This window comes from Engystomops pustulosus, chromosome 6 (genome assembly GCF_040894005.1).
Source record: "Engystomops pustulosus chromosome 6, aEngPut4.maternal, whole genome shotgun sequence".
NCBI classification, from domain to species: domain Eukaryota; kingdom Metazoa; phylum Chordata; class Amphibia; order Anura; family Leptodactylidae; genus Engystomops; species Engystomops pustulosus.
Genome location: NC_092416.1, coordinates 2,097,472 through 2,113,554, shown reverse-complemented (window position 1 = coordinate 2,113,554; position 16,083 = coordinate 2,097,472). Strand labels below are relative to the sequence as shown.

At 47.9% G+C, this 16,083-nt stretch overlaps 1 long non-coding RNA gene across 2 annotated transcripts; it reads left to right on the top strand.

The window, feature by feature from the left end:
- The first annotated feature begins 8,168 nt into the window (after positions 1 to 8,168).
- LOC140066214 (uncharacterized) lies at positions 8,169 to 15,159 on the top strand. Of its 2 annotated transcripts, none has more exons than XR_011848166.1 (2): positions 8,169 to 8,653; positions 11,426 to 15,159. It is a non-coding gene; the product is annotated as an uncharacterized lncRNA (long non-coding RNA). The 2 variants fall into 2 exon arrangements; XR_011848167.1 differs by having other exon boundaries at positions 11,423 to 15,159.
- Positions 15,160 to 16,083: the final 924 nt, after the last annotated feature.

Below are 16,083 nucleotides of genomic sequence, written 5' to 3'. Positions count from 1 at the left end.
TCATATGGCTTCACATGAGAGGGGTCTCACCCGGGGAATAGGGGGGGGTTCATGTAACTCCACTGCTCACAGGGGCTTCTCGAGGCTTCATATGGCTCCACATCAGAGGGGTCTCACCCGGAGAATAGGGGGGATTCATGTTACACCACTGCTCACAGGGGCTTCTCGAGGCTTCATATGGCTCCACATCAGAGGGGTCTCACCCGGGGAATAGGGGGGTTCATGTTACTCCACTGCTCACAGGGGCTTCTCGAGGCTTCATATGGCTCCATATCAGAGGGGTCTCACCCGTGGAATAGGGGGATTCATGTTACTCCACTGCTCACAGGGGCTTCTCGAGGCTTCATATGGCTCCACATCAGAGGGGTCTCACCCGGGGAATAGGATGGTTCATGTTATTCCACTGCTCACAGGGGGTTCTCGAGGCCTCATATGGCTCCACATCAGAGGGGTCTCACCCGGGGAATAGGGGGGGTTCATGTTATTCCACTGCTCACAGGGGCTTTTCGAGCCTTCATATGGCTTCACATGAGAGGGGTCTCACCCGGGGAATAGGGGGGGGTTCATGTAACTCCACTGCTCACAGGGGCTTCTCGAGGCTTCATATGGCTCCACATCAGAGGGGTCTCACCCGGAGAATAGGGGGGATTCATGTTACACCACTGCTCACAGGGGCTTCTCGAGGCTTCATATGGCTCCACATCAGAGGGGTCTCACCCGGGGAATAGGGGGGTTCATGTTACTCCACTGCTCACAGGGGCTTCTCGAGCCTTCATATGGCTTCACATGAGAGGGGTCTCACCCGGGGAATAGGGGGGGGTTCATGTAACTCCACTGCTCACAGGGGCTTCTCGAGGCTTCATATGGCTCCACATCAGAGGGGTCTCACCCGGAGAATAGGGGGGATTCATGTTACACCACTGCTCACAGGGGCTTCTCGAGGCTTCATATGGCTCCACATCAGAGGGGTCTCACCCGGGGAATAGGGGGGTTCATGTTACTCCACTGCTCACAGGGGCTTCTCGAGGCTTCATATGGCTCCATATCAGAGGGGTCTCACCCGTGGAATAGGGGGATTCATGTTACTCCACTGCTCACAGGGGCTTCTCGAGGCTTCATATGGCTCCACATCAGAGGGGTCTCACCCGGGGAATAGGATGGTTCATGTTATTCCACTGCTCACAGGGGGTTCTCGAGGCCTCATATGGCTCCACATCAGAGGGGTCTCACCCGGGGAATAGGGGGGGTTCATGTTATTCCACTGCTCACAGGGGCTTTTCGAGGCTTCATATGGCTCCACATCAGAGGGGTCTCACCCGGGGAATAGGGGGATTTATGTTACTCCACTGCTCACAGGGGCTTCTCGAGGCTTGATATGGCTCCACATCAGAGGGGTCTCACCCGGGGAATAGGGGGGATTCATGTAATTCCACTGCTCACAGGGGCTTCTCGAGGCTTCATATGGCTCCACATCAGAGGGGTCTCACCCGGGGAATAGGGGGGATTCATGTAATTCCACTGCTCACAGGGGCTTCTCGAGGCTTCATATGGCTCCACATCAGAGAGGTCTCACCCGGGGAATAGAGGGGGTTCATGTTACTCCACTGCTCACAGGGGCTTCTCGAGGCTTCATATGGCTCCACATCAGAGGGGTCTCACCCGGGGAATAGGGGGGGTTCATGTTACTCCACTGCTCACAGGGGCTTCTCGAGGCTTCATACGGCTCCACATCAGAGGGGTCTCACCCGGGGAATAGGGGGGATTCATGTTACTCCACTGCTCACAGGGGCTTCTCGAGGCTTCATACGGCTCCACATCAGAGGGGTCTCCCCCGGGGAATAGAGGGGGTTCATGTTACTCCACTGCTCACAGGGGCTTCTCGAGGCTTCATATGGCTCCATATCAGAGGGGTCTCACCCGGGGAATAGGGGGGATTCATGTAATTCCACTGCTCACAGGGGCTTCTCGAGGCTTCATATGGCTCCACATCAGAGAGGTCTCACCCGGGGAATAGAGGGGGTTCATGTTACTCCACTGCTCACAGGGGCTTCTCGAGGCTTCATATGGCTCCACATCAGAGGGGTCTCACCCGGGGAATAGGGGGGGTTCATGTTACTCCACTGCTCACAGGGGCTTCTCGAGGCTTCATACGGCTCCACATCAGAGGGGTCTCACCCGGGGAATAGGGGGGATTCATGTTACTCCACTGCTCACAGGGGCTTCTCGAGGCTTCATACGGCTCCACATCAGAGGGGTCTCCCCCGGGGAATAGAGGGGGTTCATGTTACTCCACTGCTCACAGGGGCTTCTCGAGGCTTCATATGGCTCCACATCAGAGGGGTCTCACCCGGGGAATAGGGGGGATTCATGTTATTCCACTGCTCACAGGGGCTTCTCGAGGCTTCATATGGCTCCACAACAGATGGGTCTCACCCGGGGAATAGGGGGGATTCATGTAACTTCACTGCTCACAGGGGCTTCTCGAGGCTTCATATGGCTCCACATCAGAGGGGTCTCACCCGGGGAATAGGGGGGTTCATGTTACTCCACTGCTCACAGGGGCTTCTCGAGCCTTCATATGGCTTCACATGAGAGGGGTCTCACCCGGGGAATAGGGGGGGGGTTCATGTAACTCCACTGCTCACAGGGGCTTCTCGAGGCTTCATATGGCTCCACATCAGAGGGGTCTCACCCGGAGAATAGGGGGGATTCATGTTACACCACTGCTCACAGGGGCTTCTCGAGGCTTCATATGGCTCCACATCAGAGGGGTCTCACCCTGGGAATAGGGGGGTTCATGTTACTCCACTGCTCACAGGGGCTTCTCGAGGCTTCATATGGCTCCATATCAGAGGGGTCTCACCCGTGGAATAGGGGGATTCATGTTACACCACTGCTCACAGGGGCTTCTCGAGGCTTCATACGGCTCCACATCAGAGGGGTCTCACACGGGGAATAGGGGGGATTTATGTAATTCTTCTGCTCACAGGGGCTTCTCGAGGCTTCATATGGCTCCACATCAGAGGGGTCTCACCCGGGGAATAGGGGGGATTCATGTTACTCCACTGCTCACAGGGGCTTCTCGAGGCTTCATATGGCTCCACATCAGAGGGGTCTCACCCGGGGAATAGGGGGGATTCATGTTATTCCACTGCTCACAGGGGCTTCTCGAGGCTTCATATGGCTCCACAACAGAGGGGTCTCACCCGGGGAATAGGGGGGGTTCATGTAACTTCACTGCTCACAGGGGCTTCTCGAGGCTTCATATGGCTCCACATCAGAGGGGTCTCACCCGGGGAATATGGGGGTTCATGTTACTCCACTGCTCACAGGGGCTTCTCGAGCCTTCATATGGCTTCACATGAGAGGGGTCTCACCCGGGGAATAGGGGGGGGTTCATGTAACTCCACTGCTCACAGGGGCTTCTCGAGGCTTCATATGGCTCCACATCAGAGGGGTCTCACCCGGAGAATAGGGGGGATTCATGTTACACCACTGCTCACAGGGGCTTCTCGAGGCTTCATATGGCTCCACATCAGAGGGGTCTCACCCGGGGAATAGGGGGGTTCATGTTACTCCACTGCTCACAGGGGCTTCTCGAGGCTTCATATGGCTCCATATCAGAGGGGACTCACCCGTGGAATAGGGGGATTCATGTTACTCCACTGCTCACAGGGGCTTCTCGAGGCTTCATATGGCTCCACATCAGAGGGGTCTCACCCGGGGAATAGGATGGTTCATGTTATTCCACTGCTCACAGGGGCTTCTCGAGGCTTCATATGGCTCCACATCAGAGGGGTCTCACCCGGGGAATAGGGGGGGTTCATGTTATTCCACTGCTCACAGGGGCTTCTCGAGGCCTCATATGGCTCCACATCAGAGGGGTCGCACCCGGGGAATAGGGGGGGTTCATGTTATTCCACTGCTCACAGGGGCTTTTCGAGGCTTCATATGGCTCCACATCAGAGGGGTCTCACCCGGGGAATAGGGGGATTTATGTTACTCCACTGCTCACAGGGGCTTCTCGAGGCTTGATATGGCTCCACATCAGAGGGGTCTCACCCGGGGAATAGGGGGGATTCATGTAATTCCACTGCTCACAGGGGCTTCTCGAGGCTTCATATGGCTCCACATCAGAGGGGTCTCACCCGGGGAATAGGGGGGATTCATGTAACTCCACTGCTCACAGGGGCTTCTCGAGGCTTCATATGGCTCCACTTCAGAGGGGTCTCACCCGGGGAATAGGGGGGGTTCATGTTACTCCACTGCTCACAGGGGCTTCTCGAGGCTTCATATGGCTCCACATCAGAGGGGTCTCACCCGGGGAATAGGGGGGATTCATGTTACTCCACTGCTCACAGGGGCTTCTCGAGGCTTCATATGGCTCCACATCAGAGGGGTCTCACCCGGGGAATAGGGGGGGTTCATTTTACTCCACTGCTCACAGGGGCTTCTCGAGGCTTCATATGGCTCCACATCAGAGGGGTCTCATCCGGGGAATAGGGGGGATTCATGTAATTCCACTGCTCACAGGGGCTTCTCGAGGCTTCATATGGCTCCACATCAGAGGGGTCTCACCCGGGGAATAGGGGGGATTCATGTAATTCCACTGCTCACAGGGGCTTCTCGAGGCTTCATATGGCTCCACATCAGAGGGGTCTCTTCCGGGGAATAGGGGGGATTCATGTAATTCCACTGCTCACAGGGGCTTCTCGAGGCTTCATATGGCTCCACATCAGAGGGGTCTCACCCGGGGAATAGGGGGGATTCATGTAATTCCACTGCTCACAGGGGCTTCTCGAGGCTTCATATGGCTCCACATCAGAGGGGTCTCATCCGGGGAATAGGGGGGATTCATGTAACTCCACTGCTCACAGGGGCTTCTCGAGGCTTCATATGGCTCCACATCAGAGGGGTCTCACCCGGGGAATAGGGGGGATTCATGTTACTCCACTGCTCACAGGGGCTTCTCGAGGCTTCATACGGCTCCACATCAGAGGGGTCTCACCCGGGGAATAGGGGGGATTTATGTAATTCCTCTGCTCACAGGGGCTTCTCGAGGCTTCATATGGCTCCACATCAGAGGGGTCTCACCCGGGGAATAGGGGGGATTCATGTTACTCCACTGCTCACAGGGGCTTCTCGAGGCTTCATACGGCTCCACATCAGAGGGGTCTCACCCGGGGAATAGGGGGGATTCATGTAACTCCACTGCTCACAGGGGCTTCTCGAGGCTTCATATGGCTCCACATCAGAGGGGTCTCACCCGGGGAATAGGGGGGGTTCATGTTATTCCACTGCTCACAGGGGCTTCTCGAGGCTTCATATGGCTCCACATCAGAGGGGTCTCACCCGGGGAATAGGGGGGGTTCATGTTATTCCACTGCTCACAGGGGCTTCTCGAGGCTTCATATGGCTCCACATCAGAGGGGTCTCACCCGGGGAATAGGATGGTTCATGTTATTCCACTGCTCACAGGGGGTTCTCGAGGCCTCATATGGCTCCACATCAGAGGGGTCTCACCCGGGGAATAGGGGGGATTCATGTTACTCCACTGCTCACAGGGGCTTCTCGAGGCTTCATATGGCTCCACATCAGAGGGGTCTCACCCGGGGAATAGGGGGGATTCATGTTACTCCACTGCTCACAGGGGCTTCTCGAGGCTTCATATGGCTCCACATCAGAGGGGTCTCACCCGGGGAATAGGGGGGATTCATGTAACTCCACTGCTCACAGGGGCTTCTCGAGGCTTCATACGGCTCCACATCAGAGGGTTCTCACCCGGGGAATAGGGGGGGTTCATGTTATTCCACTGCTCACAGGGGCTTCTCGAGGCTTCATATGGCTCCACATCAGAGGGGTCTCACCCGGGGAATAGGGGGGATTCATGTTACTCCACTGCTCACAGGAGCTTCTCAAGGCTTCATATGGCTCCACATCAGAGGGGTCTCACCCGGGGAATAGGATGGTTCATGTTATTCCACTGCTCACAGGGGCTTCTCGAGGCTTCATACGGCTCCACATCAGAGGGGTCTCACCCGGGGAATAGGGGGGATTCATGTTACTCCACTGCTCACAGGGGCTTCTCGAGGCTTCATATGGCTCCACATCAGAGGGGTCTCACCCGGGGAATAGGGGGGATTCATGTAACTCCACTGCTCACAGGGGCTTCTCGAGGCTTCATATGGCTCCACATCAGAGGGGTCTCACCCGGGGAATAGGGGGGATTCATGTAACTCCACTGCTCACAGGGGCTTCTCGAGGCTTCATATGGCTCCACATCAGAGGGGTCTCACCCGGGGAATAGGGGGGATTCATGTTACTCCACTGCTCACAGGGGCTTCTCAAGGCTTCATATGGCTCCACATCAGAGGGGTCTCACCCGGGGAATAGGGGGGATTCATGTAACTCCACTGCTCACAGGGGCTTCTCGAGGCTTCATATGGCTCCACATCAGAGGGGTCTCACCCGGAGAATAGGGGGGATTCATGTTACTCCACTGCTCACAGGGGCTTCTCAAGGCTTCATATGGCTCCACATCAGAGGGGAAGCTCGGAGCACGCTGCATCCATAGTGGTCCGGGTAACAGGAGAACAGGAACGGATTAGGAAGAGATGGAATTGTATATTCGTGTACGGCCCCGGGAGCCAGGAACTTACATGAGAAGGAAACGAGACAAGATGTGAGGCTCAGGGATTACAGGAGAAACTCATCAACTTCCATCACAAGAGAAGAGATCGGTCACTCCCCGGAGGACAGGAGAAGAGACAGACACAGAAACCGATGGAGAAGCCGATCCCTCGGGAAAGATGGCGGCAAGTTTGGTAAAAGGGAAAAGCTAAAATAAAGTTTATTGCCAGACCTGGGGGAGGGGCGAGGATCCGCAGGAAGGTCACAGGGTGCACATTCCTATAATACACAGAGGGCGATTATATAACGGAGGTAACACGGGTCTCCAGCCGCAGGGGGAGGGGCACTTCTCCGGGTCTCCCCCTGCTCTATATTATGTATAAGGAGGAAACATTGGGGATCATTGGATAAGGAGACGTCACCTCCTTCTATAGCAGAGGCTTAAATAATCCCACGAGAAGAACAGAACAGCCAACCCCCGGATACATGTACAGAAAGATACAAAACATATAAGACACAAGAGCTAACAGTCTATGAGGATGAGGGGAGGACACAAGAGCTTACAGTCTATGAGGATGAGAGGATGACACAAGAGCTTACAGTCTATGAGGATGAGGGGGGATACAAGAGCTTACAGTCTATGAGGATGAGGGGGATACAAGAGCTAACAGTCTATGAGGATGAGGGGGGATACAAGAGCTTACAGTCTATGAGGATGAGGTGGTGACACAAGAGCTTACAGTCTATGAGGATGAGGGGAGGACACAAGAGCTAACAGTCTATGAGGATGAGGGGGTGACACAAGAGCTTACAGTCTATGAGGATGAGGGGGGATACAAGAGCTTACAGTCTATGAGGATGAGGGGGATACAAGAGCTAACAGTCTATGAGGATGAGGGGGACACAAGAGCTTACAGTCTATGAGGATGAGGGGGTGACACAAGAGCTTACAGTCTATGAGGATGAGAATACACAAGGGCTTACAGTCTATGAGGATGAGGGGGGGACACAAGAGCTTACAGTCTATAAGGATGAGGGGGTGACACAAGAGCTTACAGTCTATGAGGATGAGGGGGATACAAGAGCTAACAGTCTATGAGAATGAGGGGGTGACACAAGAGCTTACAGTCTATAAGGATGAGGGGGATACAAGAGCTAACAGTCTATGAGGATGAGGGGGGATACAAGAGCTTACAGTCTATGAGGATGAGGTGGTGACACAAGAGCTTACAGTCTATGAGGATGAGGGGAGGACACAAGAGCTAACAGTCTATGAGGATGAGGGGGTGACACAAGAGCTTACAGTCTATGAGGATGAGGGGGGATACAAGAGCTTACAGTCTATGAGGATGAGGGGGATACAAGAGCTAACAGTCTATGAGGATGAGGGGGACACAAGAGCTTACAGTCTATGAGGATGAGGGGGTGACACAAGAGCTTACAGTCTATGAGGATGAGAATACACAAGGGCTTACAGTCTATGAGGATGAGGGGGGGACACAAGAGCTTACAGTCTATAAGGATGAGGGGGTGACTGTGATACAAATGTGAAGCATTTGGAGTGTGAATGATAATTACATCAATTAGAATGTGACAATGTGGCCTATTAAGTTTCTAATAAGGACTTTACAAAATGGAGTAAAACCTTGTCCTTTGTCTCATCCATGATGTGACCACGCAGTGTTAAAAGCGAGAATCACGCGCTGCACAGGACAATAACAAGTCTTCTGCACATACCAGCGCGTGATCATTGATTGATACATATGTTACAAAATGATGATGTGACAGTATCTAGTACGGAATAATACCTTTGTTCATTTCATGTTACAAAATGATGATGCGGCAGTATCTGAAATAGATGGTGCCTTTGTTTATGAAATGATATAAAAGCAAGGGGATCCTGACAGGGGGTAGGGACTTTTCCAGACTCTCGAGTGGACGCACTTCGGTCTGTGATGTTGATCCGGAATTTTCCTTGCCCTGTCGAGGTCCCCCGTCAGGATAAGTGATGCTACAATATCCGGTAATGTATTGATGCTTACTTTCTAATTAATATGTACTCAGTATATAAGCAATAATTGTTAACCTGTTATTCAGCAAATAAACATATTACTGTTTAAGATTAAGTTTGTATTGACCGTAGTTCCTTCCTAATTAGTATATTAGTGAGCGCAGTAAGTAGGACGCTAGGTCCACCTTATTTTTGACAGGCAATACATTAATTGGCGTAGTCAAGGCAGGATCCTGTATAAAACGCTGTGTTAACGGTCCGTGAGAACAGGCCCAGGCTGGATATCTCACTTACTGTCTGGAACTTCTGTTGAATGCAGCCCTATTGCACGGGTCGGCAGAAGTGAAGGATAGGTGGGGTTGAAGGAGCGAGTGGAGTGGGCTCACGGATAACGCAGCATATACAGGAAACTGAAGTTAATTTGGAAACCAAGACCCTTGCAAACATTCTGACATTATAGGGTGGTTGCAAAGGGGATAGGGAACTCCTGTGCAAAATTTGACCAATTGGCGTTTTGCCAAAATTCTCGATCTTTTTGGCACGAAGCCAAGATCCGAAAAATGTTCAGGAGACGTAAAAATCAAGCCCCAGAAGGAATAGAAGTGCCCGGCTGGTCTGAGGCACCCTATTCTATCTTAGCACAGGAATTAGGAACATCAGGGTTAGCAGAACCTTGGGAAAGTAAGCTCAAAACTTGTGAACCCGTAGATCTAGTGAAAACGCTAGAAGAGGTCCCTGTTAGGTCAGGTGATGCAGTAACCCCTTCATCTAGTACACATACTAGAGGAGGTCCCTGTTAGGACAGGTGATGTAGTAAGCCTTTCATCTAGTACACATACTAGAGGAGGTCCCTGTTAGGACAGGTGATGTAGTAAGCCTTTCATCTAGTACACATACTAGAGGAGGTCCCTGTTAAGTCAGGTGATGCAGTTGCTTTAGGCAGACATTGTTGGATATTGACAAGTGCCTACAGAGTATGCATGAGCGCAATCAACAACTTCATAGGAAAGAGTCTCAGTTAGAGCAGAAACTGAGTTGGGAGGGAAGAAGGTGGTGTTGGAGTGTAATACCTGCCTTCTGAATGATAAACTACAGCATTATCAGAGCATTGCAGAAAATACTGCTGTAAAAATAGCCCAGAATAAATACAGGAAAAGAAAGGGCAAAGTTAACAAAAACAAGGTGCACAAAATTATTGCAGAAGCCTCAATAGATTGGAATCCAGATAAGTGGGATGGGGATGTGTGGGATTCTTCCTCTAATTCAGAATGGGAGGACCCCCCAGACCCTGTAATAGACCCCCCCCTTCCCCGAGTGTGTTAGCCAAACGTATCGGAAAAAGATTAGAGAGAACAGGAGAAAGTGAGATACAGTGGTTGGTCAGAGTAAGTGAATATGGAGGAACGGGAGTAATGCTGGATGAGGGAGATGTGGGAAAGTGTATCACTCTATCCAAAGACCCTATTACACAGTGTTCTTTTAAGACCTACTTTGTGGATACCGGAATAAGGGTGCAGAATTTACTTTTAATTCTGGCTCACTGTTTCCAGAACAGGTATCCGGCAGAGTTAGATTTGCCGTTGAATGAGAAACCCTGGTATACTATAAGGGATGGTCTTGAGAGACTAAAAGAGGAGGCAATGCGTAGCGCCTTATCTGTATTAGGGATGGAAGATGATTTTCTGAACTACCCTCTCACAGCCAGCATAAGAAATAGTCACACCTCCAGCATATAAAGCAGTCATTTTAACCCTTACGGTAACAATGACTGGAGAAGCTATTAGCACAGTGTTGGCCAGAATGAGAAAGTTGCAAGATATGAGAGATTCGAAAGAGCCTGCAGCCCCCAAACACTCGGGGAACAGTAAACCTTATAACTCAGATTGGAGGAAAAAACAAGAAGGGGATTCTAGTAGGGTCTTGAGGAAAGATATGTTCCAAGCTCTGCTGAAAGCTGGGGTGAAAAAGGAACATATCGATGGGAAGGAAACTCAGGAATTATAGAGAATGTATAAACAAAAAGTATTATCAGTAAAAAAGGCTAGCACAGGAGAGCCCTAAAAGAAGGATGTTCTTAAACCATAGGAAATTTCTTGGACAGATTATCAAGCTGTGTATCCTTGGGAGGAACTGGCGGCCGCGGTTGCAACCAAGGTAACACAAGAAATGGAGAAAAAGTAATTAATCACTGATTTAGGATCAGATAATGAAACAGCATGAGTAGCCAGCCAAACCCCTGTGTTTATAAAAAGAGATGATCACCCCTATGTTAATCTTAGCATCCACTGGAACGGGGGTAATGTTCAAAGAGTCCCAGCTTTGATACGGGGACGGAGGCTACTTTAATATGTGGAAATCCCTACAAATTTAAAGGTCCTAAAGTACAAATAGCAGGATTAGGTGGTAAGGTGATTACAGGGGTACAAACCAAAGTGGCCCTTAAAATAGGCAACTTGCCCATTAGAAACTACCCCGTTTTGGTGGTCCCGATACCAGAATACATTATTGACATTGATATTCTTAAAGGGATAACACTACATTTGAAAGAAGGAAAATTTGCATTTGGGGTAAGAAAAACGGAAAATTAAGCATGTCCGTTATTGGAAGGGAAGGTATAAATGCCCCCAATACATATTCTCCCGGCTTCTAAACTAGTTGCCCTGAAACAGTATCAAATTTCCGGGGGATACAAATAAATTCTTGAATACACCCCTACTACTGTTTTTCATGTTGATGCTCATGTACCAACTGATTCACTTGAACGTTTGTTTAATTCCAAAGCAGATAAACAAGCAGCGATCAGAACAGCAGACACTTCTTCCAGAAAGAAAAGCAATCATGGCTTCAGGGTACACAACAAAAGTGGACACTTGAAAAAAAAAAAAAGCTACTTACAGGTGGACCCAAGATAGAGGAATTCCTCTAACACTTGACATAATTAAAGATACCATCCAGAATTGCCCAATATGTCAACATACCCAGAAAAGAGAAGTTCCCCACACAGTAATGGGACACATAGGTCGAGGACAACTACCAGCTCAAATTTGACAAATTTATTTCATTGGCCCTCTGCCAGAAAGCAGGGGATGCAGATATTTGTGTACGGCAGTGGATACATACTCAGGATTGAGGGTAGGATTTCCTTGTAAATCTGCCACTCAATGGAGTACACTGAGAACTTTGGAAACTGTTACCCAGTATTCCCAGAGTCCCGTTGCAGATGCAATCAGACAATGGGTCACATTTTACTGGAAAATAAGTCAAAAAGTATACACAAGACAACAACATCCACTGGGTATATCATATGCCTTACTATCCTCAAGCAGCAGTGTTAGTGGAAAGGATGAATGGGTTGCTTAAAAGCACCCTAAAGAAGCTAAACCCGTCAGACAGTGCATATGGGCAATGGAGGGATCACCTTAGTGAGGATCTACAGATTTTAAATAATAGGCCCATTACTGATTCAATGACTCCTTTAATGAGGATGTTGACCCCTAATATCACTGTAAAAGTTAATAATATAGTAGATTCACTGCTGTATAAGAAAATTCAGGAGAATGCAGTTACACCCATTTGAGCTACACCACTGTCGGCAGGTTTGGATCTCAGCTCAATGGAGGTAAATCTTATCTCCTCAGGTAAGGTTCAGGAAATAGCCACTTGTTTAGGATGTAAAATTACAAAAGTTCACTATGAGCAAATAGTCACAAGATCTAGTTTAGCTCTGAAAGGATGTATAGTGTTGGGAGGCGTAATTGATGAAGATTATCAGGGTGAGATGATCAACTTGGGTACAGAGAAAAACCAAACAATTGCCCAGTTATTGCTTATTCCCATCAATAATGCTACTCCAAAAGAAGGGTCTGTCCCATTAGAAGTTAACATAAGGGGAGATAAAAGTTTTGGCTCTTCTGATGCTACCAATTTTGGAGCTAAAATATGGGTTCTAAATAACCAAGGACCGCCCTCTCCCAAGTGATAGCAGTGGGGAAAGCTAGAACCTTGTTGATCATGAGACCTGGAGTAGAAAAATGGGAATATGTTCCACAGGAAAAATGTTACTTGAGAGAATGAGGAAATATAATGTTTGTGTTTCTTTCCCTTAGATGTACCTAACTATTGGAATCCTTGGAGGCGGGTATTTGGCCGGAAGTAAAACCTGAACGCCTGGTGCCTTATTGGAAAAGACTAACATCACCACACTAGGATGGAGCTGGAAAGGAAATCCTACTAATCGAACCTAGGATAATTTCACCTGTTTTGCAAAGAAAACATGTTTGGTTGCTGATATATCTTTTGAACAAGGACAAGGTTGGAGAGGACCACCGGAATCCTCCAGCAACCTATTTAGGCCTTGGTATTTGATGTACCAGGACAATTTGAATACAATCATTGATTCTAAAGTACAATTAAAATGTTGTGAACAACTAGCAAATTAGCCATGTGCCATTGAGTGATAAGCGGCTAGTCCTAATAACAAAAGTAGATCCAGGACATATTAAAAGAATACCCTCTACTTGTGCCAAAGTGGGACCAAAACAAAACAAAAAAAAAAACTGTTATAATGACTACAGTGACATTTCTTCCTCTACCTGAATGTAACCAGAAAAGAAAAAGAAGAGCTTGGTATGATATTTTACTGGGAGGATACGGTGCAGTAACCGGTACTCTCAATGGATTTGATATTGAGACTATAGCCAACAAGCTAAGCCAAGCTGGAAAAGGAATTCAAGATGCATTGACTCTACGGTGACAATGGATGCCTACCATATGGCACCCTTGGCGATAAGCCATTGATGTGGACACTTTTCTATCAAGGACTGTTAATAGAACTGATAATATTTTAGAGGGTTTAGAGGTTAATACTGGCACAGTTTTGAATTTCACTCTATGTACTATGCAAGTAGTATACTATATACAACAGCATGATGCTATACAAACTAAGTTGATGACTGGGAGTGAAGCAGTGTGGCGAGAAGTGTTTAAAACTGCCATACCGAGTCAATCCTGGCTCAAGATTGATGCTCCAAAAATTGTATATATATATATATATATATATATATATATATATATATATATATATATGGTATAATCAATGTATACAATGTAACCAAGGTAAAAACTATGTGTAAATTTGTAGTAATGTTTATACTGTTGGGGCCCCCAGGATCTCAGCACTATTGGATGCCAGAGTTCCAGGGGACCTACATAGATTCACAGAATTATACTCATGATTTATCTTTTTGCGATGACACATTAGAGGGACAGCTTTGTGGATTACAATCCAAGACTTATGAATCATGCTTGTTACAGGGTTCTATTAATGTATGTAAATTTACTATATTGCCATTAACCTATCAGTTATTAGTTGAAGTAGCCCCTCAAAAAATATGTGTGGTCACTAATGTTCCTGTTATTCCAAGAATGGAAACGCCCTTTGAAGGATGCATGAAAAATGTATCTGTGTTAGTTTGGAATAATGAAACTTTCTTGTTAATTCATTATCACATCATATCCAAAGATATAAAATGGACTCCACTTACTCTAGAAGTGCAGTCATGGGATTTGAATTTGACTAAGTTAAAACAACTAATCCAACATTCAGAGTTTGGACAACAATTGATTCAACAATTGAATAAGAGTGTGCAATACCATACTGTCACAACAACTATAGTAGCTGATAAAATAGTTAAGATGGGTTCTTCCATCCAAGAAGCTACATCACATCACTGGTGGGACATTTCCATGGGATATTCTCCATCTGCAGAGAGGATGTTAAATTGGTTGATACATCCTGTGATTGTAATTGCTATTATTGTAATTACATTATCTGGAATTGCTATATGGCTTATAAATTGTTTACCAGACCACGAGTTGTTATGGTCAACTACAGAAACGCTAAATAGTCTACATTGTCAAGGACCGATTGTGATACAAATGTGAAGCATTTGGAGTGTGAATGATAATTACATCAATTAGAATGTGACAATGTGGCCTATTAAGTTTCTAATAAGGACTTTACAAAATGGAGTAAAACCTTGTCCTTTGTCTCATCCATGATGTGACCACGCAGTGTTAAAAGCGAGAATCACGCGCTGCACAGGACAATAACAAGTCTTCTGCACATACCAGCGCGTGATCATTGATTGATACATATGTTACAAAATGATGATGTGACAGTATCTAGTACGGAATAATACCTTTGTTCATTTCATGTTACAAAATGATGATGCGGCAGTATCTGAAATAGATGGTGCCTTTGTTTATGAAATGATATAAAAGCAAGGGGATCCTGACAGGGGGCAGGGACTTTTCCAGACTCTCGAGTGGACGCACTTCGGTCTGTGATGTTGATCCGGAATTTTCCTTGCCCTGTCGAGGTCCCCCGTCAGGATAAGTGATGCTACAATATCCGGTAATGTATTGATGCTTACTTTCTAATTAATATGTACTCAGTATATAAGCAATAATTGTTAACCTGTTATTCAGCAAATAAACATATTACTGTTTAAGATTAAGTTTGTATTGACCGTAGTTCCTTCCTAATTAGTATATTAGTGAGCGCAGTAAGTAGGACGCTAGGTCCACCTTATTTTTGACAGGCAATACAGTGACACAAGAGCTTACAGTCTATGAGGATGAGGGGGTGACACAAGAGCTTACAGTCTATAAGGATGAGGGGGTGACACAAGAGCTTACAGTCTATGAGGATGAGGGGAGGACACAAGAGCTTACAGTCTATGAGGATGAGGGGGTGACACAAGAGCTTACAGTCTATGAGGATGAGGGGGTGACACAAGAGCTTACAGTCTATGAGGATGAGGGGGTGACACAAGAGCTTACAGTCTATGAGGATGAGGGGAGGACACAAGAGCTTACAGTCTATGAGGATGAGGGGGTGACACAAGAGCTTACAGTCTATGAGGATGAGGGGGTGACACAAGAGCTTACAGTCTATGAGGATGAGGGGGTGACACAAGAGCTTACAGTCTATAAGGATGAGGGGGTGACACAAGAGCTTACAGTCTATGAGGATGAGGAGGACACAAGAGCTTACAGTCTATGAGGATGAGGGGGGACACAAGATCTTACAGTCTATGAGGATGAGGGGGGAGGACACAAGAGCTTACAGTCTATGAGGATGAGGGGGTGACACAAGAGCTTACAGTCTATGAGGATGAAGGGGACACAAGATCTTACAGTCTATGTGGATTAGACGGACACAAGAGCTTACAGTCTATGAGGATGAGTGGGTGACACAAGAGCTTACAGTTTATGAGGATGAGGGGGTGACACAAGAGCTTACAGTCTATGAGGATGAGGGGGGACACAAGAGCTTACAGTCTATGAGGATGAGGGGGACACAAGAGCTTACAGTCTATGAGGATGAGGGGGGACACAAGAGCTTACAGTCTATGAGGATGAGGGGGGACACAAGAGCT